The sequence below is a fragment of the Mustela nigripes genome, chromosome 10 (assembly GCF_022355385.1).
Source record: "Mustela nigripes isolate SB6536 chromosome 10, MUSNIG.SB6536, whole genome shotgun sequence".
NCBI lineage: Eukaryota > Metazoa > Chordata > Mammalia > Carnivora > Mustelidae > Mustela > Mustela nigripes.
This window is the reverse complement of record NC_081566.1, coordinates 40322685-40345953: the sequence shown is the minus strand read 5'-3', so window position 1 is coordinate 40345953 and position 23269 is coordinate 40322685. Positions and strand designations below refer to the sequence as shown.

Genomic DNA, 23269 nt, shown 5'->3' with positions numbered 1-23269 from the left:
AAAAAAAAAATGGTATGGTACTGGCATCAAAGCAGACACACGGATCAACAGAACAGAATAGAGAGCCCAGAAATAAACCCATATATACGTGGTCAGTGAGCTTATGACAAAGGAGGCAAGAATATTCAACGAGGAACGGATGGTTTCTTCAATAAATGGTGTTGGGAAGACTGGACTATTATCATACACCACACGCAAAAATTAACTCAAAGTGGATTACAGACTTGAACATAAGATGAGAAACTATAACAATTCTAGAAGAAAACATAAGAGGGAGAAGGTATTTTTGAAGCAATCAGAAAAGTTTGAATATGGATGGGGTGTCAAATACTACTGAAGAATCTTACTGTGCTAGGTGTGATAGTGACATGGTAGTTACAAAGATTGTGTTTTTGTTTTTGTATTTAAGATTTTATTTATTTATTTGACAGACAGAGATTACAAGTAGGCAGAGAGCCAGACAGAGAGAGAGAGAGAGAGGAGAAAGCAAGCTCCCCGCGGAGCAGAAAGCCCAATGTAGGGCTCGATCCCAGGACCCTGGGATTGTGACCCGAGCCGAAGCCAGAGGCTTTAACACACTGAGCCACCCAGGCGCCCCGAAGATTGTGTTTTAAAAAGGTTTTTAGAGAGCTATGCTGAAGTATTTATGGGAAAAATAATATGATGTCTGGATTTGCTTTAAAATACTCCAGAACGGGGCACCTGGGTGGCTCAGTTGGTTGGGAGTTTGCCTTTGGTTCAGGTCATAATCCTGGAGTCCCGGGATCGAGCCCCAGAGCCCCATGTCAGGCTCCCTGCGCAGTGGGTGGCAGGGGTTCTGCTTCTCTCTCTCCCTTTGCTCCTCCCCGCTCTTGAGCTCAAGCTCTCCATCTCAAATAAATAAGTAAAGTCTTCAAAAAAATAAACAACATACTCTAGGGGGAAAAAAAAAGTGTAGAGGACGCTAGTAAAACAAGATGGTCAAATGTTCATAAATGTTGAGGTTGGGTGACAAGCCCATGAGGCGTATTATAGTCTTTCTTCTTCTCTGGAAGTTTGAAAATGTCCATAAATAAAAAGTCTTTTTTTTTTTTTTTAAGATTTTGTTTATATATTTGACAGACAGAGATCACGAGTAGGCAGAGAGGCAGACAGAGAGAGAGGAGGAAGCAGGCTCCCTGCTGAGCGGGATCCATGCGGGGCTCGATCCTAGGACCCTGGGATCATGACCTGAGCTGAAGGCAGAGGCTTTAACCTACTAAGCCACCCAGGCGCCCCAATAAAAAGTCTTTTTAAGAAGATGTCCCAAAGGGTTTGAAGCAGAGTAGACCGAGACACAGGGGTCCACGAGCAGGCACAGGGAAGTCAGGAGGAGGAGCCTGCTTGGAGGAGTTGGCCCGGAAGGGTACTGTGGAGCGGATGCCTGTGATGGGGTTTAGCAGACAGCTGGAAAGGGGAGGCCTGGCCTTGGGAGCAAGGCTGACATGCCGGCATGGGAACCCAGCCTCCGTGCTAGAGGGACCACCGAGGAAGCGTGTTGGCCGAGAGGCCTTCTTCTGGCTGAGGGTTATTGGTCCCCGTTGTCCCTTGATATAGTCTTGGCTCCTTTGTCATAAACTGACTGTATATGTGTGGGGTAATTTCTGGTACCTTGGCCCCATCCGTGGCGCCACCTACCGATCATTTCAGGCTAATCTGGGGAAGGGGACCGTCATGTGTCCACCATGAGTGGGAGCCTGGTTCTGCAGAAGGCAGAGACAATTTTATTACACTCTTGCTACAGCAAGCAGCTCCCAGGCATAGGCTGGGTCATTCCCATAATAACTCTGTGAAACAGTATTTCCATTACAGGGAAAAACAAAAGGAAGAACCAATGAAGCCAGGAGACGAGTCATTTGGGCCAGTTCAGTCAGTTAACTCTGGGCAATGGAGCTGTGTCCAAGGACCCAGGGTCCTGTCCTGCTGTGGCTTCTGTCCTCTGAGAAGGAACGAGCTCCTTCCCAGTCCCCATCATGTCTCCACTGTTGTTACGTTCAGGTTACTGAGCATGTGCCAGGCCCTTAGGCTCACCGTTCTGTACACACCGTGTTGACTTGTTGGCACAGGCATTAGGAATCCTCTTTTGCAGACGAAGGTCCTGAGGCTCAGAGATGTTGCCTGACTTGCCCAAGGCTGCTCAGCTAGTAAGCACCTGAACTAGGATCAGACCAAGCTTGGTGTGATGCCGAAGCTTGTATCTGTCGTTACCATAGAGTCTCCCGGTGAGCCTGGCACACCGGCCCAGGAGGTGGGGGACATGTACAGTCAGCTCAGAGTCTGGGGGCAGCTCGGCTTCAGGGTCTCCAGCCTGCTGACTCCAGCCCCGCCCCCTGCTGACTGATGACCTGCAGCCGCCTAACTGTCCCGTCCCTGAGCAGGTGCAGGGGTTGCACTCGGCCCTGCTGGCATCTGTGCCTGCTCTACCTCCAGAAGGGCCATTGGCCCCAGCAGGTATTAGTAATTGGTGTGCTCCCTTCTTGAGGTCACCCTGGACATCGCCGTGAATTAGAGGGTTACCTCTCCCCCAGGCAGGCCTGGCTCCACAGACGGAAGTGTAATTCCTGCATCCCTAGGACCCTAGGAAGCCACAAGGCTGCAGAGGGAGGGGAAAACACTGGAATCTGGAGATCTGGGCCCAGTTCTACCACCAGTGTTGCATACAATGAGCCTCTTGTCACTTCCTGGTCTTTGCTTTTTTTTTTTTTTTTTAAGATTATTTATTTATTTGGCAGAGAGATAGAGAAAGAGAGTCAGGAGACAGGGAGGCAGAGGGAAGCAGGCTCCCCACTGAGCAAGGAGCCCGATGATGCGGGGCTCCATCCCAGGATCTGGGAATCGTGACCTGAGCTGAAGGCAGACGCTTAACCACCCAGGCACCCCTCCTGGTCTTAGCTTATGATGTGCCCTCTGCCTGGGACGCCCTTCCTGTCCCATGTGCTTGGATGATTCCTATTTTCCCTCTAAAACTCTGCCCAGAAGCCCCCTCGGCTCCTTTCTAATCCCACCACACACATTAGTGAGCTAACTATATTAAACTCTGGTGATGTGTGTCTCCTAAATGGACTGTAAGCCTCTTGAGGTCGAGAGGCTCTTGGTCATTGTTCCATGTTCAGTGATGAGCAGAGCTGTGGTACCTAACAGACTCTTGAGGTGTTTGACAGGTGAATTAATGAATGGGTAAATGAATGAATGACGTAAACACACTAGCCTTGTGACCAACTCTGAGCACTTTAAGGCCCTACCCTGAGCCTCAGTTACCCCACCTGCAAAGTGAGGTGATTGGGTTCGATGGATTCCAAAGGCCCTCAGTGCTTTTAAACCCTCCGACAGGGGTAGTGGGAATGGGCCAGCGCCCGCAGAGCATTCTCGCTGAACACCTGCCCCTTTGGAGCAGAGACCGGAGCTGGCGGCCTGGTGATGGATGCAGGACTGGCATGAAAAATCGAGGCCAGGGGCTGAGCCCCCCCTGCCAGGTGGCTTGAGGGCCACTGAGTGGCGCAGTGCAACAGCAAGGGACTGTTATCGATGGCCTGACACTGTGTTTGGGGGAACTGGCTCGTCCTCACATGTAATTATGAGGCACAGGATTATGTAAAGGGACAGGGCTGGATCAGGAAAAAAGAAATATTTTGTATCCAGCAGTGACGATGAGTGAGCGGGGGAGGAAGGGCAAGCCATCCATCTCTTGCAGATGGCTTCTGCTTAATGATCCCACCCTGCCTTTGGCGGGGCTGGCGGATGGTCTGCCACAGGTTGCCTCTGTGGGGGAAGGGGCAGCAGCCAGCCTGACACTGCCCTCTGCCTTGCGGTTTGGATCGGAGAGTCCCCAGGGGCATGTGGTCCCTAAGAGCGTCTCTTCCTGCCCTTATTTTGGACAAGAAGGACTCTGCGAATGTCAACGCTAGCACCTAGCCCAGTGTCCGGGGGAGAGTGGGTGCCTGGTAGTGTTCACTGAGTGAATGAATGAATGAATGAATGAAAGAGTGAGTGGCTGAGTGAGTCAATCAGTACATGAATTATATGGTCTGCAAGGGCAAGGACTTCTGTCTTACTTGCTGTCCTCTCTCCAGCACCTAGAAGCGTCTGGAACCCAGTGGGCACTCAGGAAGGATTTGCTGAACGAGGACCTGACTGAGCAATGCGGGAGCCAAAGTGTGAGGTTGCGGCAGGGACAAGGCACAGGAGAGGCCTCGTGCCCAGGGAGGAGGAAGGTCTGGTCAGGGGAAAGGAGCAAGGGCAAGGGTCTTCCTTGAGCCAAGGTCTTGGGACCATCTCTCCAGGGGCTGTACTTCTCAAAATGTGGTCTGTGAACCATCCATGTCATAATAACACAAGATGCCCAAATTGAATCTACTGAATCAGAATTTGGGGGGCTGGGCCTGGGACTCTGTACTTTCTGGAAGCTTCCAGGAGATTTTTTTTTTTAAGATTTTATTGATTTATTTGACAGACAGAGATCACAAGTAGGCAGAGAGGCAGGCAGAGAGAGGGGAGGGGGAGAAGCAGGCTCCCTGCTGAGCAGAGAGCCCAATGTGGGGCTTGATCCCAGGACCCTGGGATCATGAACTGAGCCAAAGGCAGAGGCTTAACCCACTGAGCCACCCAGGTGCCCCTTCCAGGAGATTTTTAATGTACGTTAAAATCTGGGAGCCTTGGGGTGCCTGGGTGGCGCAGTCTCTTGATTTTGGCTCAGGTCATGATCTCAGGGTTGCGAGGTTGAGCCCTGAGTTGGGCTTCCCTCGGGGCTGGAGACTCTCCCTCTCCCTCTGCCCCTCCTTCCAGCCTTCTAAAAAAATTTGGGAGCTGTTTAATTAAGGTTGCTTAGGTGGAGATTCCCTGCCTTTCTCACCTGCTCTCCTGGGTTGTAGTATTAAAACAAACAGCTGTCACTCCCCCAGGTGTCTCTGCACTTGGTCCTGTAACTTCCCAGCAGCCCTGGGAAACACAGCTATTAGAGGAGAGGAAACAGGCTCTGAGGAGTTAAGGAACTTGCCCTGGAGCACACAGCAAGATGGTAGCAGAGTCAGAACCAAAGTGTGGTTTATAAATACTGCACTGTGTGGGATTCCCTTTGCTGTCCTGGTGGGGTGTTTCCTGGTGGCTAACCTCGATTCCCCTCACGGTCCTTGGTCCTTGGTCCTTGGTCCTTGGAGTGGAGTCCCTTGTCCCCATCTCAGGGAGAAGAGATGCGCTGTCACTTTCATCCACAGCCTGTGCTTTGATGGAAATAAACAATGCAGAAGGGGGCGGAGACTTGGTTTGTTTTCATTTAAAGAACTCCTGCCCACTCAGAGCCTGGAGGCACCTCCTGTCTGGGGCCTGGGGATGGGGATTCTGCGGGCAGCAGCTCGGACTCTGCTAGCCCTGAGCTCCCTGCCCCTCAGCCAGGACCTGCATGTCGCTGGCTGTCACCTGCTCGGCAGATGGCCGACTGGCAGCCCCTGTCCCTGGGCTGTACCCAGATGGCTCAGCCGTGTCCTGGCTGCCCCTGAGCTAGAGCCATCTGTGCCCGAGAGACCCAACGCCACAGAGAAGGGCAGACGGGGCCCTCAGAGCCCCTCCAGGTTGTGGGGAGAGAGCTTAGGGCAAGGGGGAGCTGGCTCTCAGCCTTACCTGCCCCTGCAGAGAGAGGGTTTTCAAAGTCCTTTTTAAGGAGGAAATGCCACTCCCCTAGCAAATGCTGCTGACCCACTCCATAGTTACTCATCTAAGCTCTCTGTTGCTGCTGCTCTCTGTCAGCAAAGAGCTCACCCCTGCTCCCCGTGGCCACCCCCTCCCAACCCTGTTGGAGTTGTGGGGGAAAAGAGGGAAGGGGAGGGGTGGAGCTGGCAGGGATAGGTCTTCCCCTATTCCCCTAGACTCCTTGTCTGGCTTTATTTTCATAGCTGATTGAACACATCACCTTTTTTGTTGGGAGAGCGGAGCTGGATTAAAAACTTCCCTTAAGGGCACCTGGGTGGCTCAGTGGGTTAAGCCGCCGCCTTTGGCTTGGGTCATGATCTCAGGGTCCTGGGATCGAGTCCCGCATCGGGCTCTCTGCTCAGCAGGGAGCCTGCTTCCTTCTCTCTCTGCCTGCCTCTCTGCCTACTTGTGATCTCTCTCTCTCTGTCAAATAAATAAATAAATAAAATCATTAACAAAAAAACAAAAAAAACTTCCCTTAAGGGGCGCCTGGGTGGCTCAGTCAGTTAAATGTCTGCCTTCAACTCAGGTCTTGATCCCAGGATCCTGGGAGCCTACTTCTCCCTCTGTGTGCTGCTCCCCCTGCTTGAGCTTGCTCGTGCGCTCTCTCTCTCTGTCAAATAAATAAATAAAATCTAGAAAGAAAGACAGGGGAAAGGAAAAGAAGGAAGGAAGCAAGCAAGCAAAGTCCCCTTAAAATGAAACCCAAGAACAGAAGAACACAGAAGGGGAGTGTGTGCAAGGGGAGTGGGCTGTGCGGTGGAACGAACAGGGGAGAAAGATGGTGGTTCAAGTTCTTGGCCTCCTAGGAGACCCTGCAGCAGATTTGGTATTTGACACTCTAAAGAGGGGCATTGTCCCCCCCCACACCCCAAAAAATGCTCCTAGAGAGAGAGAGATGGATTCTCTTTGAATCTGAAGGCATCTCTGCCTCAGGGAAGGAGCTTCAAGCCAGAGCCCCCGGGGATCAGGAAACTGACAAGTGCTCGCAATCAGCAGATATTTAAGTTCCATCAGCCTGTGTCCCAGGCCTTGGGAAGCGAAGACGGGACCCCTTCCTGCTCCTTCCACCTGGGCCTCCCGCTTCCTCCAGGAGCAGAGGGCAGGGGGCTGTACCCTGGCAGGGGTTGGGGGTGGGGGGCACCATGCTGAAGTAGAAGGGTTGACACATCTCCAGGCAACCTGGCCACTCCTTTATGGAAGCATTTGGCTGCACATTTCCCTGGGAAATGAGGACTTTTAGGGAAAAAACTAACAATGACCAAAAAAACCCTGCCACTGCATTGCAGTGCCTGTGAGATTGGTGCCGGCTGCTGGGTGTGTGCTCGAGGCTCACACCCGCTGCTCGTCCTCACCCGGCCTGCACCCTGCACAGTCAGCCCCGCAGGCACCTGCCCACACAGCCCTGCTGGCCAGGGGCAGGGGCAGCGGGTCACTAGCCCTCCTGCCACCCAGCTCCTGACAGGCCCAGGCAGGATCCCAGGGGTGCTGGGAGAGGCAAGGTTGGGGATGACAGAGCCGGGGGAGGGGAGAGAGCAGGGGGGACCTGGTGGCGGGGTTCTGTCACAACCCTCTGGGTATTTCCATGGCCGAGGGCAGGCCCATCCCTGATGCCACCCGCTGGGAGACATCCCTTCATTTTCTCCTCCTTCTCCAGAAAAGGGGCTGCACAGCCTTTGCTGTCCCCCCACTTCCTGCCGTCCAGCTTGCAGACTCTTAGAACCATCAGGGGTGAAAGGGACCTGAGAGGCCATCCGGCCCAATCCTTTTATTGTATCACCCAGGAACCTGAGACCCAGAGAGGTGAAGTGACTTGCCCAAGGTCACTCGGCGAGCTGGGGTCAGAGCTGGTCCTAGAGCAGAGGCCCAGAGGTAGTACAGGAAGTGATGGGGACATGCTGAGTGAGACCAAGGGATAGCGCACTCCCCCACCCCCCAGGGGTCCAGTGGCTTTCTGTTGATTGATTAATGAATTCCTAGGTTAGCTGTTCAAGGCAGCCAGAGAGGAGGTGTGGGGTCAGTGTCACCCGCCAATACTCTGAGCCTCCTCCAGGGGAAGTCCCCGCTGGAGCCCTCTGTCCTCACCCTCTCCCCACTGCTGCTCCAAACTTATCTTCCAGAACTTGTCAAGGACAGTGAGGGGGTTCTCAGGGCCCTCCTCTGTGCTGGCAGCTCTCCGTTTCTGGACCAGGGTGCCGACATCCAGGAGAGGGGCCGAGCAGGGGGGCACCTTCCATTCATCGCCCCAGGAGCCATGCACCCAAAGCCAGCTCATAGCTCCCTCTGTGAGGGAGAATAGGGAAAAAGACAAAGATCTGCCAACCTTTTCCAGATCACAGACTTATCCGACTTTTCCCTCTCACCCGACTCTCCCCAGGGCTGTGTGATCACCCCTCCAGTCGTCCCTTCTAAAAGCAAAGAACAGGGGCGCCTGGGTGGCTCAGTGGTTAAAGCCTCTGCCTTCAGCTCTGGTCATGATCCCAGGGTCCTGGGATCGAGCCTCACATTGGGCTCTCCGCTCAGCAGGGAGCCTGCCTCCTCCTCCTCTCTCTCTCTCTCTCTGCCTGCCTCTCTGCCTACTTGTGATCTGTCTGTCAAATAAATAAAAATCTTTAAAAAATAAATAAATAAATAAAAGCAAAGAGCAGTTCTGTTCAGGGGCCTGACCCGCCCTCTCCCAGGCAAGTTGCTCCAGGTCTGCCTGAGAGGGGACAGGATTATGGGTGGGCAAAGAGGCCTCCCCGGGTCCCCGCCTTCTGAAGCCTGCCGTGGGGACCTTCTGGGAGGTTGCCCTCTGACCGTGGTGAGCGCCCCTCCCATGTGCCGGTGTTTGGACCAGTTCTGCTCAAGGGGGATGAAGACATTTGTGTGCCGCTGACCAGAAATCTCAGTCAGGTCTGGGTCACTCTTGAGAACATCTCCAGATAAGATTATGAATTATGTAAACATCCAATGGTCATAGGAAGTACATCCGTGGGGGAGAAATGTAACCATACCTCTTGCCCAGGGCTCTGCCAAAGTCTGATGCCGGGAATTTGGCCTCCCTGGCTCTTCTGTAGGGTCAGTTGTACCTCTCTGGATACCCCATTTCAAGAAGGACAGACAGACCAAATCTTGTCCAGAGGGATTTGGGCCGGTTCAGTGGAGGCAGTGGCAAACACTGAAAGAAGGATTTAGGGAGCCTGGTAGATAGGGCCACCTCTGGGGGCCCCAGCGGCTGTTGTCAGCGAGCGGGAGGACCACCAACCCTTTTGGGCAGCTCCGCTCTCATCGGCAGTGTAAGCCCCAGCAAAAGATTACAGTTCAAGCTAAGGAAGCCCGTGCTGACTCTTAAAGACGTACAGAGTGGGAAGGGGTGTCTCCTCACTTGGGCCACTGCTGGAATGTGCAGGCAGAGGCCAGGTCATCAGGGATGGGGACAGGGAGTTCCTGCAGGGAGCAGGAGCTGGGGCTGTGGACAGCCTAGTAGAGAAGCAAAGGGACCTCCAGTGACGGCTGTGGCCGGCCCTCTGCACGCGGTGGGTCTGAGTGGGTTGAGTCAACGTGCTTTGTAATCCTCAAAACTTCGCAGCATCCTTGCTGAAAGAAGTGTCATTTTCTGCTTTTCAGGATGACCCTTGAGCCCTGGAAAGGTTCAAGACTCTTCCCCAAGGCTGTCCAGCTTAGGAAGCAGCAGCCAGGACTCAAACCCAGGCCCCCGCCCACTCTCAGCTTTGAGTCTCAGGTTCTCTGGGGCCCTGGAGAGGAGGGAGCGGCCAAATGCCCAGATGGAGGACCACACCGCTCCTCCTCTGGCTCTAGAATAAAAAGCAGCAGAGTCAAGGAGAGGGGGGAGCAGAAGCAGCCCTGGGGAGCTGAAGGTGTGGAGGTCCAGAGAGGATTGTTTGCCTCGGAGTCATACAGCTACGATCATTCAGCCCCTGGGTTATCCCAGCCCCTGGATTATGACTGACCACCTCCACTGACTACCCCTTTTGGGGTGTGTGTGTATGCGTGCGCTCTCGTGTGTGTCCCTGCATATGTGCATGTACACTTGTGTGTCCCTGCACGCACACGTGTATATCCCATAGCCCGCCCCTGCCGGCAGTGCCTCACAGTCCCTCATCCCAGCCCACCACGAGCTGCCGGACCAGTTGCTGGAAACACCTGCTGTTCTACCTCTAAGCGGCTGCGGCTGGGAGGACTTCCCGGCTTCTGTCCAGCTAAGCCCCCTCCCGGATCCTCCACAGCCCCAGTAAGACTGGGTCCTACCCTCGTCTCCCAGTGGCAGTGAAGCCCCCAGGGTGGGCAGTGGGTGGGGTGGGCAGGACATGGCAGGAGCCCCTTGGCCCTCAGGTTTGGAGTCCTCGGCACCCCCCTAAGCTAGCTTGCCCTTTTCTGCTCCCACTCTTGTGTGCGGGCTCACTTCTCTCACCCTGCCCTCCCCCTCGCCCCAGCACAGCCTCCTCTGGGTGCACAAGCCACGCTTTCTGGTCCCACTCCCTGCCTCAGTCTCCCCCTGCTGCGCTGACCGGGAAGTCCCTGGCCCAGACCTCTCCAGGGTTTGGCCCAGCACTTCTGCCCGCCGGAGGCCCCTGTGCCCTCCTTACCTGCATCTTCGCAGGCCTGGGAGCAGCTGGAGGAAATTAGGCACGGAATCTTCTGGTCCTCAGTGCTCTCAGGATCTCGTAGGTCCTGCAGCACACACCCACTGCTTCTGGGGAGACACACGTGGCAGTGAGAACGCATCATACAGGCCTGACCCTGGGAATGCTGCTCATCTCTGTGAGCTCTGCATCCTGTTCTGAAAAGCAAGGACAGGGGTCTCTGCCTCAGAGACGCAGTGAGTGAAAACAGGGAAAGACTCAGCACAGTGCCCAGCTGAACCGTGGTGTCCCTTGTGAACGAGGCTGTGCTCCCTTGTCACAGGGAGAGTCTCACGCACACAGCTGTCGTTTTAACAGGAGATAAAGGAAACAGGAAACCTACGTGACCCTGAGAGAGGAAAAGAGAACCAGATGACACTGTGGAAATGGGGCGCACGCTTGCATCTGTCGTCTCGCAGGGCTGCAGTTGGGGCCAGTTGTACCTGCTCACTCGAGCCACCGCACCCAGGACAGTTGTCATCTGACCGACCACACCCTGCCGCGTCAGCCCCCACCTCTTAGTAGGGGACGTGTAGACGCGCATTTCCAGTGTAGCCAGCTCTTCCCACGAACACCGCCGCTTGATCATCTGCGCATTCAGCATCCCTGTTTGGGGGCCTCAGAGGCACCTCGGCATCCAGTTCATGCTTACACCCACTGCCCACACCTGTCTGACTCTAGGGTTTTCTGTCCCAGTGAGTGACCTCCCCATCCAGCCAGCAGCACAGACCAGAAGCTTAGGAGTGATTATTAACACTTCCCCAACCCCGTCCCTTCATATCCAACCCCAGACCAAAGCCAGGCCCTTAATCTCTCTTGAAACCCTCCACTTATGTCCCTCTCCAGTACTCTGGTCCAGCCAGTCTCTTACCTGCATTGCGAAGTAGCTGTTCACCCTGCCTGGAATGCACTTCCCTCCCTCCTCTCTGGTTAGTTTCTGTGCAGCCTTTAAGCTTCAGTTCAGGGGCCACTTCCTCCAGGAAGCCGCCCTTGATCTCCCCCATGAAGTCTGTCTAGTAGAGTTGTATAGTACCGTCTCACACCCCTTCACAGTACTGACTATAGTATATAGATCTGACGCGCATGCGTGTATGTGTGTGTGTGTGTGTGTGTGGTCGTAGGATTACTGTCTTATCTGTAAGTAGACTGAACACCCCGTGGGGCACAGCCTTGTCTGCTCCTACTCATCACTGACCCCTCAATGCCAAGAACAGGCTTTGACACATGAAGTAGGCAACTAACACAAAACTGTTGAACGGATGAATGAACTGGTGAGGGAGAGTGTAGAGCCCTGGGTTTTGTGTGTGGACAGAGGCTGGAGAAGGTTCTGGTTCCTAAAAGATCCGGGGAGTGTAGAGCACGCAGGGTGGGGGCAGCTATCACAGGCTCCCCCAAAGCCTGGTCCGACAGAGACTGGGGGGGGGGGCACTGAGTGGCCTTCTTGGGAGAATGTGCCTTTAGGTGACGTGATTGAAAGTATGAGTCCTCAAGAACAATTAGTTAAATTAATTAGCTCATCCATTTAAGCAGCAGCTAAAGCAATAGGGCCTGAAGACCGTTTTGGGAAAGACACTCAATTATTTGCACCAATGTCACCCTAATTTCCCCAGTAAGCTCGGCTGTGGCTGGGCAAGGGGTGGGACGTGAACACACAATTAATTTCCCCCATTTGGGGCCTGCAGGGGGAAGGAGAGAGGGACCCTGGGGGCTGAAAGTAGGCTGCCTGGGCACCAGAAGGCCCGTGACCATCCATTACCTCACGGACCTTCTGATAAAGACAGGATTTCCAGGGCTTTGAGATGTCACCCCAGAGAGAGAATAACTTAGCCAGGGTCACACAGGGGCAGACCCAGAACCCTGATTCCCAGCTTCCTAGACCAGGACCTCCTGATGGGGAGAAGAGAAGATGTATGGATGATGACCATGGTGGCCCAGGAGGTGTGGGGACAGGGTCACATGACATGGTTCACCCAGAGACACAGGTTGACCTGAGGAGCCCCCGCCCCCATCTGGGACTTTAGCCCCCAGTCTCTGTTCCCACATCTGGAAACTGAGGCTAGAGTTTCTTTGAAGTAGGATTGAAGAGCCTCCCCCCACCCCCAACGCCCTGCTCCCAGTCTCGGAACAGTCTTGCGTGCATAGCTTCCAGTCTCTTTCTCACATCCCCTGAGTGATCAGTCCAGATGGACTAAGCACCTACCAGGGGCTCGATCCAACTGCTAGGATGAGCCCCCACGTCCCCGAGTTTACAGTTTAGCCTGAAGCAGCCCGAGAGCTGCACAGAAGAGTGAGTAATGGAGCATGGAACGGTGTGTCCTCGAGGTCCAGCCAGGGAGGACTGGCGCCACGAGGGAAGGGACGGTGTCTGGGGAGGGGAGGAATTTGAGGGACAAGGAAAGGTGCTCCAGGTGGCTACTTGAATACGTGCAGGGAGACCAGTCCCTGCACGGGGAGGTACAGATGGCTGGATGGCTCAGGAGGGTCGGCGCTGAGGGCAGAGCAAGGGAGCTGGAATGATCCAATGGAGCCAGTTCAGGAAGGGGCACGATGGCCAGAGGGCAGCCTTTTGCCTGGCTGCTGCTGGAAAAGGGTGATGCTCAGGGTTTTCAGTGAAGGTAATGGCACCGCGGTATCCAGCCACAATGCGGAATCGGGGGGAACGCCAGCCTTCTGGAGAGACCAATTTTCCGTGGGTTGCCAAGCTGGGGGACTTCTCACAAGTTTTGCTTAAGAGGAAACCCCAAACTCTGAGGGAGTTGGAGGTTGGGGGCCGAGTGACAGGTATCAAAGGGCAGCCCAAGCTCGAGGCACGGTGAATTGGCTCTTGGGTGAATTGGCTCTGAACGTTCCTTCAGAGAAAGAAACAGAACTCAGAGAGTTTAAGTCATTCATCCAAGTCGCACCATTGACAGTAAGGCAGAGCAGAGACTCCAGGTCTGACTTTGAAGCCACAGGGGAAGACAGGTTCTGAAGCCTTCTGTTCTCACCCTTGGCTACACAGAGAATGACGGATGCCGGGGCCCCTCCCAGGCTAATTGAATCTGAATCTCCGGGTGGGGGCAGGGGGAGGCTGGCCATCTTTCTTTCCAGCTCCTCGGGTGACGGATGGACGTTGAGAAGTACCGCAGCCGGTGGCCTCCCGCCCTGGCCCTGGGGCTCCAGCTGTCCCACCATCACAGGGGGCGGTCCTGTCCCCCGGTGCTCATCCGTTGTCAAGGACGCAGAAAGCAGGGAAGACAGATGGATCTGGGATGGGTCTCCTGCAGAAGGACAGGTGCCAGCCACCAAAGGACGGTGAGAGATGAGAAGCTTAGGGGGTCTGTGGTGGATTCTGGGAAAACAGTGAAGATGGGAACTGAACCCCCTCACACTCCCTGCACGGCCCCTGAGTTCCAGCTTCGCCGCCACCACAACCATCGACACATGCCCGCTTCTCCCCAGCAAGCCAGACTTCCAAACTGCCCTTCTGAGCTGAGATGCCACTCACCCAAGGCAAAGGGGTAGGGGGTGTTCTCTCTCCAGCGGCGTCCTTTCCATGGGCATCGACTGCCACCCGCTCTGCAGAGGGAGAATCCCAGAGAGTTCTGGCTGAATGGCTGGGACGGACACTACTTCAGACTCTCTAATCAACGTCTGTGGCTTATTTTAAAATGCGTCTCGACTTTCCAATTCTGTAAAATGGGTAGAATAATATTGGAATAGAAACTTACACTTGAAAAGTAGTAACTATTTTTTTTAAAATTTTATTTATTTATTTGACAGACAGAAATCACAAGTAGGCAGAGAGGCAGACAGAGAGAGGAAGGGAAGCAGGCTCCCTGCTGAGCAGAGAGCCCGATGCGGGGCTCGATCCCAGGACCCTGGGATCATGACCAGAGCCGAAGGCAGAGGCTTTAACCCACTGAGCCACCCAGGCACCCCAAGTAGTAACTATTTTAAAAAATATTTTTACTTATTTATTTGACACCGAGAGATGGATAATGAGAGAGAGAGAGCACAAGCAGGGAGAGCAGCAGTTAGAGAGGCAGGCAGAGGGAGAGGGAGAAGGAGAAGCAAGCTCCCTGCCAAGCAAAGGGCCTGATGTGGGGCTCGATCCCAGCACCCTGGGATCATGACTTGAGCCGAAGGCAGCCGCTTAACCGACTGAGCCACCCAGGTGCCCCAAAGTAGTAACTGTTAATAGGAATGTGCTGAGGTGGGAGAAGTAACCAGCATAGGAATGCAACAGCTGGGGGTCAGATCCAGTTGCTGCCACTCACTGGGTCATTAACATCTTCAGAGCAAGGTTTGCTCTCTGATTTATTAATCAGTGACTTCCAAAGGCATATCTCCTGTCAAAGCCTCCTTCCTGAACTCCAGGCCCACGTTTCCAAGTGCCCACCAGACATCTCCTGAATCTAGCACAGGTTCCCCACGGAACCCACCTGCAAATGAACTCACAGCTCACATCCCCCTCCCTCACCCGCCCCGCATCCCCCTTTGGGGGAACGACTTCTCTTAGTGAATGACTCCGTCATCTTGGAAGGTGGTGAGACACAAGCCCGACATCAGGGCCATCTTGGGCTCCTCTCCCCGACCCTGCACTCCCAGTCACCAGTATGGGGAGCCTTCCTCCCCTTCCTCTTCATTCCCCCTGTGCTCCCTGTCCAGGCTGGGATCATCTCTCACCTACCTATGGCAGTGGCCCGCCTCTTCTCTGTCCAGTGTGGCCGCTGAGCACACTGCTGCCGACAGCACACGGCTTCCAGGCCTTGCACGGGGCCCTCACCTGGGTGGCTTAAAGCCACCCCCTGAGGGGACTCCTGGGTGGCTCAGTCGGTTAAGCATCTGCCTTCACCTCAGGTCATGATCCCAGAGTCCTGGGATGGAGCCTTGTGTCAGGCTCCCTGCTCCTTGGGGAGCCTGCTTCTCCCTCGGCCTGCCGCTCCCCCTACTTGTGCTCTCCCTCTCCCTCTGACAAATAAATTCCAGTGACCCACTAGACCAAAGTCACGCTAAAAGGAATATACGCTTGTGCTATGTCCTGTACATATATCCTCTGACCAGTAGATGGCGACAGAAATGTCACCTTGTGCAAACAAGAGTCCCCTTCTGGTGATTGTCTCAGGCCAGCTAAAATCCCTGCTCGCAGGTGGGCAGACTGACCTGGAAGCGTGAGGCTTGCCAGGTAGACAGAGCTCCTCGGACGGCCGCTTACACACCCACGGTAATGGGAGCTGATTACGTTGGCTTCCTGAATTCTCTGGGAAGATCCTCTGACACAAGTCCCTTTCCCCCCTCAGGGCCCTCTGCCAAACAGCTGTTCTTAGATGGCCTACATGTCCGGCCTGAGACTAGAGAGCACCCGGACTCCCTCCTCATGTCCAGGAAAACGGGGGACATGGAGATGATTTGTTCTCTTGTGACAGTAAGACTGGGGCTGAACTTACAGCAGCCTGAGAGACTGGAGGTAGCTGGGTGGTCTTGGACAAGTCATGTCACACCCCAGGAGCTGGATGACTGTGAGGGCCCCATAGGCCAGCCCTCAGATCCCAACTCTGGCACTTCCCAGCTATGTGAACTTGGACAAATCATTTGCATTTTTTGAGCGTCAGTTTACTCAGCTGTGAAATGGGAACAAACACTGATTTCATAAGGTCGTTGTAAAAACTTATGGAGGACCCAGCGTCCCCACCCCTGTCCTGCTTTGGTTAGGAACAAGGGCACATGCTAAGGATTGGCAAGACATGGGACAGAGGCGTTGAGAGCATGGCCTCAGAAGCAGAAAATCAGAATCAAATCCTGCATCTTCCACTTCCTAGCTGCATGACCTTGGCAAATTACTTTACCTCTGTCTACCTCAGTTTCCCCATCTGTAAACTGGGAATAAGAAGATCCTCGGTCCTAAGGTTGTTGCATTAAGTAAGTTCATGCTGAACACTTAAACAGTGCCTGGCACAGAACACGCTCCCCATGTGTGTTTCCTGTCCCCACGACTGTCACTGTGTCTCAGTTCCCACCCTGCATCAGCTCCACGCACCCACCTGCTCATACAGGAAATCTAGTTCCTAAGTCTGCCGCAGCCGGCGCCTGTGTGGGGTCCTCCTAACGTGTGCTGCCACATGGCTCTAGGCTGACCCTGCTGTCGGTGTCTTGGTGACTTGGTTCCCCACACCTTGTCATTGTCCCAGCTGCTCTTTGCAGCCTCTCCCTGCTCCTCCCTCTGATGTGCCTATCAGCCTGGGCTCTCCATCTTTCCCCTGCCCCGCAAGCGCTCTTTCAAAGGAGAGATGGAGAACAGTATTCCCCACCCCCCACCGTGAGATACTCATCTGAGGGACAGGGTGGCCTGAGCCCGAGGTGTCAGATTTGGGAAACCAGCCCTTGAGACCTCCCTTCAGTTTACACACAGCTCTTTTTCTTTGCAGACCGCTGAGTCAGGCAAGGTCAAGTGCCAGCCACTCTCCCCAACCTGGAGGGTCACTCCCTCTGACCCTCAAGCCCTCCTGTGGGGTCTGGCTCTTTTTGTCAGCCATATTCCTTCTTTTTGACTATCAGAAACGTCCTGTGTCTAGAGCCCATTATAGGCAAAGTTCAAGCTTCCCTATAATGTGTAGCCCCCATGTAAACCAACGGATGCAAATATATACTCCAGAAGAGGAGGGGTGTCCGCACACACCCCAGATTTAGTGTGTGCAGATGTTTCTTGGCTGTAACTGTCCCAGACTTCTCCCCCTCCACAACATATAAACTGCCTAGCACAGAGTAAGCAGTTAATAAACAGTAGCTATTTTTATCAGTTTCCTCACCTGCAAAATAGGGATAATATAAAAATAAGAGCTAACATGTACTAACTACTTATTATGTCCCAGACATTGTTCTAAGTGTCTCACATGTATTGACTCATGTAATATTCATAATGACTGCACGAGATAGATACCATTTTTGTTCCTAGTTTACAGATGAGGCACCCAGGGGTTGAGAAACTTGCCCAAGGTTGTACAGCTGGAGCCTGTGTTTTTTTTATTTTTTTTAATATTTTTTATTGATTTATGACAGAGAGAGATAGCAAGAGAGGGAATGCAAGTACAGGGGAGCTGGAGAGGGAGAAGCAGGCTCCCCGCTGAGCAGGGAGCCCAATATGGGACTCGATCCCAGGACCCTGGGATCATGACCTGAGCTGAAGGCAGATACTTAATGACTGAGCCACTCAGGTGCCCCAGAGCCTGTGTTTTAATCCAGTGTAGTTTCTACCCTGTCACCTAGGACTGCTGTGAAGATCCCATGATTCTAAGTCTTGGCCCCTTGACAAACACTAGAGACCGCTGCTCAGTGAAGCTGAGGGGGAGGGAGGGAGGGGAGTGGGGGGGGGGGGGGAGGAGTGGGGCTCTGTTAGTACTAGGGATGGTCTTAGTGGCGGCTGCAGGATTTAGAAGCTCTTTGCAGAAATCCAGTTGCATTTCTGTAAGGGAAGAATGGAGAGTCCTTATTTTGTCTGGACAAGTCTGGAGTGGGGAGGGAACTTGGTCAAGGTGAAGAGCTAGGTTAGCTCTTCAACCAGCCTTTTCTCCTCTCTCCTCCCCTCTTTCTCTCAGTCAGCCTGGGCTTGGGCTGTGGCCTGGGGGTTTCCAGCAAGGCTGCCTTAGCTGCTCTTCCAGAGCACCAGCTGTGGGGCTACTCGGGGGAACAGGGCTGGGGGGAAGGGGCTGTCAACCTGCTAAGCACTAGCTTTCAGGAAGGCCCGGGTCCCTCACACAGAAAGGAAGACATCCGACCAGCAACAGGACGCCAGCCTGGGGAGCCTGCAAAGTCCTCTTCAGGACACCTCTTCCCCACATGGCCCTCCATCCCCGGGCCCAGGAAACATATGGGCCACAGGAGCCCGATCCTGCGGCGTTGGCCTAGAGCCCAGAGCTCCGGGGCAGCTCCAGAATTTCTGTGTAGGAGGAGCTCAAACTTTGCCATCTCACCGGAAGGGAGGTGAGGGGACTGGTTTTAGTTGGAGATGATTTTCTGGGAGATGCTGATACAGATCAGGAAGGAGGCTACCTTGCTGCCCTCTGCTAGGCTCTGCCAGTGCCTGCTGCCAAGCTCCAAGTGGGCTTGGGTTGTGCCAGCCGCTGAAGCCAACGCGGGGTCAGAGCAGAGAAGCCATGTTGGGCTGAAAGGCAAAGCCTGGTTGGGGAGGAAGGAGCCACGGCAGATGCTGACTACTTGGTCCTGGAAGCCTGGGGAGGGCAAGGAGAGGAGATTCACTGAGCATCCCATGGAGAAGCTTAGAAGCAGAGGAATATGGACCAATCCTTTCTTCTTTCAACCCCCATTTATTTGTGTTTCTTTACAACCTTTATTTCTCTAACATGGATATGTGAGGAATGGCACTGTTAGTCTCTCTACATTAATTACCCCTTATAATCCTTAAGATAATTCTATTTTATAATTAAAATCCCCACATTGCACGTAAGAAAGCTGAGGCTCAGAGAGGTTATGTAATCTGCCCAAGGTCACACAGCACAGCACACATGTGGCTGTGCCAGGATTTGAGGACCCTGAAACTTAGAACCACTAAGATCTATTGGGTGCTGACTCTGCACCAGCTGGATGGGCAGGGGTTCCTTTCCTTCCTGGAGCTTACAGTCTAGTGGGGGGGTGCTATTTTCTAGCAGGAAATGGCAAGGGTGACAAGTGCTACAGATGAGAAATACTGGGTACACAAGAGAGGTGCCAGGGAATTGAGATTGGCAGGCAGTACAGAGGGGAGTTGGTGTGGTGACGTGGGGCAGAGAGGACAAATGTCCTCCATTAGAGGACAGCTTGTGCAAAGGCTCTGTGGCAGGGAAGAGCACAGCCCTTTCCAGACAGACCTGCAAGATCAGGGCAGCTGGAACTCAGAGGGTGAGGGATTGGGGGCGTGGCAGGCCGAGCTGGAGGGTGGGCAGGGGCCACATTTAGAAACATCTACAAGAAGGCCGTAGGAGAGGTAACCGTAAGGAGCCCCTGGGGAACAGGCCCCAGCTGGAGCAGCTGCAACCAGCTCAGAGGATCAGCATGTGAGGGCACAGGACCCAGCTCCATGCTCTTAACTCCCTACCAAAACAACACAGGCACCTGGGGGAGTCACTCCCCCTTTGAGGGCTCCCTATAGCTCAGTGAAGGATTGTCTCTTTCTTGCCTTGCTACCTCCTGGGATTGCTTGAAAGGATCAAGTAAAATCAAGGCTATAAGCTGTTGCTACCACCCTATAGTGGACTGTGGTGGGGGTGCCCCTCTGGGGCCCTAGGGACTTTCAGCAAACCCAAGCTAGCTTTTCTCAAAGGACCACACTGCTCCCCTTCCCCATCTTGACCCAGCCCCCTGCCTGTGCAAATGTCACCTGATCATTCCCTACCCTATCAGATCCCACTCCCCCAGGAGGGGAGAGGCCACAGTGGAGGAAGCTTATACATTGAACACAGGGATTTTCATGAGCAGACACAGTCCTATATAAATGCTTTATTTTCTGTCATTAGACCCAATTTAACTGGCAGCAGTTTTGGTAAGACTCAGGTGTCTTTTCCTCCATTTTACCAGAAGGAGCCAGGGGGTTCCTGTCCTCCATCCCCCAGCATCCACGCAGCAGTCCATTGCAGTCATCAAGGCATCTGCCGCCCCAGTGTCTCAGGACATCCCAGTCTGTGCCCCATCCAGGCCGCTGAACTTTCAGCCCTTTTATCCCTCCTCCTGGCAAAAAAGCCTTTGGTGGATCTCAAAAGAGAAGCGTTTCTTCCTCTAGAAAGGGAGCAGCCAAGTGACAAGCCCCCCGCAGTGTGGGAGGCCAGCAGCCCTGTGGTCTGTCCCTGTGGTGCTGTGGGGGAGAATCCCTAGTGTCCTCCCTGTGGAGCATCTGACCTTGAAGCTTTGATGGTCGATCCCCTTTTCCATCCGAAGGATGGTGAGGGGTCAGCAGAGCTGACCAGAGAGTTCTTGTCCGGCCTCTGTCTTGTCCCCTAGCCCACACCTAAACACACACACAGCAGTGTGCACACACACCCCCTTCCCAACAGCGATGTGCGGCCCCAGCCCGGTACATGGGTGGCACACACTCCCCCACTCGCTCGCAGCCTGGAAATCCCCGAATCAGCTATTTCTGCAGCCCAGGGGCCGTGACTAGCGAGCTGCTGTTCTAAAGAGAGGCTCCAGCCCAGCCAGAAGCGGCGGGTGTCGCAGTATTGCAGTGGCCGGGCTCTGGGGTGATGTTGTCAGGGGGCTGGGCCAGGGAGAGGGGATTCGCTGCAGGTATGGGGAATTCCCAGGGTTCCTCACACGCTGTGGAGATAAGAAGCCCTGGAAAGCTCTGAGGGACGCCCTCCCCAACACATACACGTTTTTCGGGGGAGGGGCGTGACGGGAGAATCACCTCCTGAGTCAAACTTGATTCTTGAGTCTGGATCTGAAGTACAGGAGCAAACGGGAGGAAGCTGAGGGGGAGGGGAAGCCGTGGGGAAGAGGGCAGGGGTGGGGTGGGGTGGGGTGGGGCTGGGAAGGGTCAGGGATGGGTGATGGCACCACGCCAGCACAAACTGGACGGGGCTGAGCTGGAGCCCTGAGGGCGGAGGCACGAGGGTGAGGCCCAGGCAAAGGAGCCGGACCCGGTTCGCAGCCCTCCCCGCCCCTTCCTGCCCTGAGAGTAGGGGCAACTCCTGGTCCTCTCGTTGCTCTGGGAGGCTTGAGGCCTGGCGTTCCCCAAGAGGGAGAAAGCGGAGTTGTGGCAAGCGCGGAGTCTCTGGGTTCCTCTGGCCTGAGCCCTTTCGGTGGGTTCCTACCTGGGGGCCAGGCCCAGGTCCAGGGCAGCGCACACTTCCCCCTCGCTCCCCAGGGGCCCCTCCAGCCGCTTCCTCCCCTTCCCGAGAGACCGGAGGAGAGCCCCGGGTGCCCGTCCCTCCCGTCCGAGCTCTCCGGGTAGGCACCCCCACCGCCCCTTCTCCTCTGCTCTCTGCCTTTTGTCTCCATCACTCCCCTTCTCCCTCCCTTTTCTTTCCGTTCCCGACTCGGGAAAACCTTCATCCGTATCCCCTGAAGCAAATCCGCTCCCTCCTACCCGCTAGTCTGTTCCCGACCGCGCAGCGATCCCCCTCCCCGCGCCCCTCCCCCATCCAGTCCCCGCTCCGGAGAGGCTCGTAAAGCTCGTGGGTGGCGCGGGTGGGGTGGGGAGTGTCGCAGGAGGGCACGGGGCGGGAGGGGACTCCTCCGCATTGCCCCGCGGGGTTTGGGGACCCGAGGCCAGCCCCACCCACCGCAAACTTCTTTAGGGGCGCGCCGGGTCTAACCCCTTTCCCGCACGCCGTGTCTCCCTCACACACACCTCCCCTTCCCTGTCGCTCCTCCCTCCCCGCCCACCGGCGGTCCGGACCCGAGCAGGGGGGCGCGGGGCGTGCGGGGGCGGCCTCCCCTGAGCGGGGATTGCTGGGGCGGGGGCCCTGCACCGCGGTTTGCGGGGATCGCCCTCGGAGGGGCCGGCACGCGCTGTGTGCAGGCGGATGTGAGGAGCATCTCAATTGGCGGGCGGGGGGAGCGGGATCGGGCTGTTACTACTGCAGAGAGAGAGAGAGCGCGGGCGAGCCGGCGAGCCGGGAGCCGGCGGGCGGGAGGAGAGCCGCAGCGGCCCGGCCCGCCGCGAAGTGGAAAGAGGGGACCGCGACTTCGAGACCCCGGCCGTCCCCGTACTCTGGCCTCTGGGCGAGCTCACGCCGCACCGCGCACGGACGTCCGCGGTAAGAGCCGCCCCGGGCGGGGACACCCTGCGAGGGCAACGCGTGGTCCCGAGCGCAGCAGCGCGCCAACCATGCGCGGCCACCCGGAGGGCCTGGGGCGCGGGGCGGATGGATGCAGGGTCGCCAATCTGGGACGCTCCGACTTTTTCTGGGCTCGGCGCTCGCAGCCGGATAAACTAAGTGCGGGACGGAGCCCGCGGTGGGAGCAGTGGGCTTTGCTTCCGGACCACCGTTGGCGTCCCAGGGGAAGCGTCCTGAATTATGCCGGGAACCCCTCGCCATTGCCCTGCTTCTCCTCGCGGGTAGCGCGGGACGCGCGCGGGGAGAAGGCGAGAGAGGCCGCGGCGCATCTGCGCGGGCACCCGGGGCTAGCGGGGCACGGCAGGAGGCGGTGCGGGGGAGGCTGATAGAGTAGGTGTACTGTGAAAAGTGGGTGCGGGGCACGTGGGGCCCCCCGCCGCCCCCGCCGCAGTGAGGCTGAGCCAAAGGGCCCCGCGCGCGGAGCTCGGGAGCCCCCTGGCGCAGAGCGGGACGCGCTGTGGACACTGGCGGTGCGCGGAGCTCTATTCCCTTCCGCGCCCCCCGCGCTGCCGCAGCCGTCTGGGGCTGGAATGGACAGCGGCATCTTCGCCCCTTCCTCTCCTCGAAACTTTTTCATACTCCCAACAAGCGCCGCGGCTCCGTTTGTTGGAGGAAGCCCGGTCCTAAGGATTCTGGCAATCGGCAGAGCTTGGAGAGACGGGTGGGGGTTGGGGAAGGGGCAACAGCGCAGGAGGAGGGCATGTTCTATTCAGTTTGCTGTGTGACCTTGGACAAGTTGTTGTACCTCTCTGAACTTCACGAAGATGGAGACACTTGGTGCTCCAGTCAGGAATGGGGACCAGGTGGGGAACAGGGTGGTCAGGGGAACCAGCCTCCGGGATGCCTGTCCTTTGCTTTGGAGCCTAGGAACTCACGCCCTTGATCCAAGGCCTCTCTGCGGGGAGCTCCGCGCTCACTTCCTGGGGAGGAGATGGCAGTGTGGAACTGTGTACCCAGCGTTCCAGGGGAAGTCAGGAAGCTTCCATTCTGACCCAGCCTGTGACCTTGGACAACTTACTTAGTCCTCTGAACCTCAGTCTGGTAATCTGCAGAATGGGGTTTTGGAGCTTCTGGATCTGAAGTCTCCCGGTTCTGACACCTGTGCAGGCCCCAGCATGCAGGGGAGGCCAATGG

At 55.6% G+C, this 23269-nt stretch overlaps 1 protein-coding gene across 4 annotated transcripts in view; it reads left to right on the top strand.

Moving 5' to 3' along the window:
- The window catches only part of SYT2 (synaptotagmin 2), a 108097-nt gene that overhangs the window by 42558 nt on the left and 42270 nt on the right, over positions 1 to 23269 (top strand). The window contains exon 1 of one of the 4 annotated variants that reach the window (XM_059413114.1): positions 21775 to 22054. The exons of the other annotated variants lie outside the window; for them this stretch is intronic. The gene's annotated coding sequence lies outside the window, so the exon portion shown is untranslated. Of the gene's footprint in view, positions 1 to 21774; positions 22055 to 23269 lie in introns of those variants that run through there. 4 annotated transcript variants of the gene reach the window in all.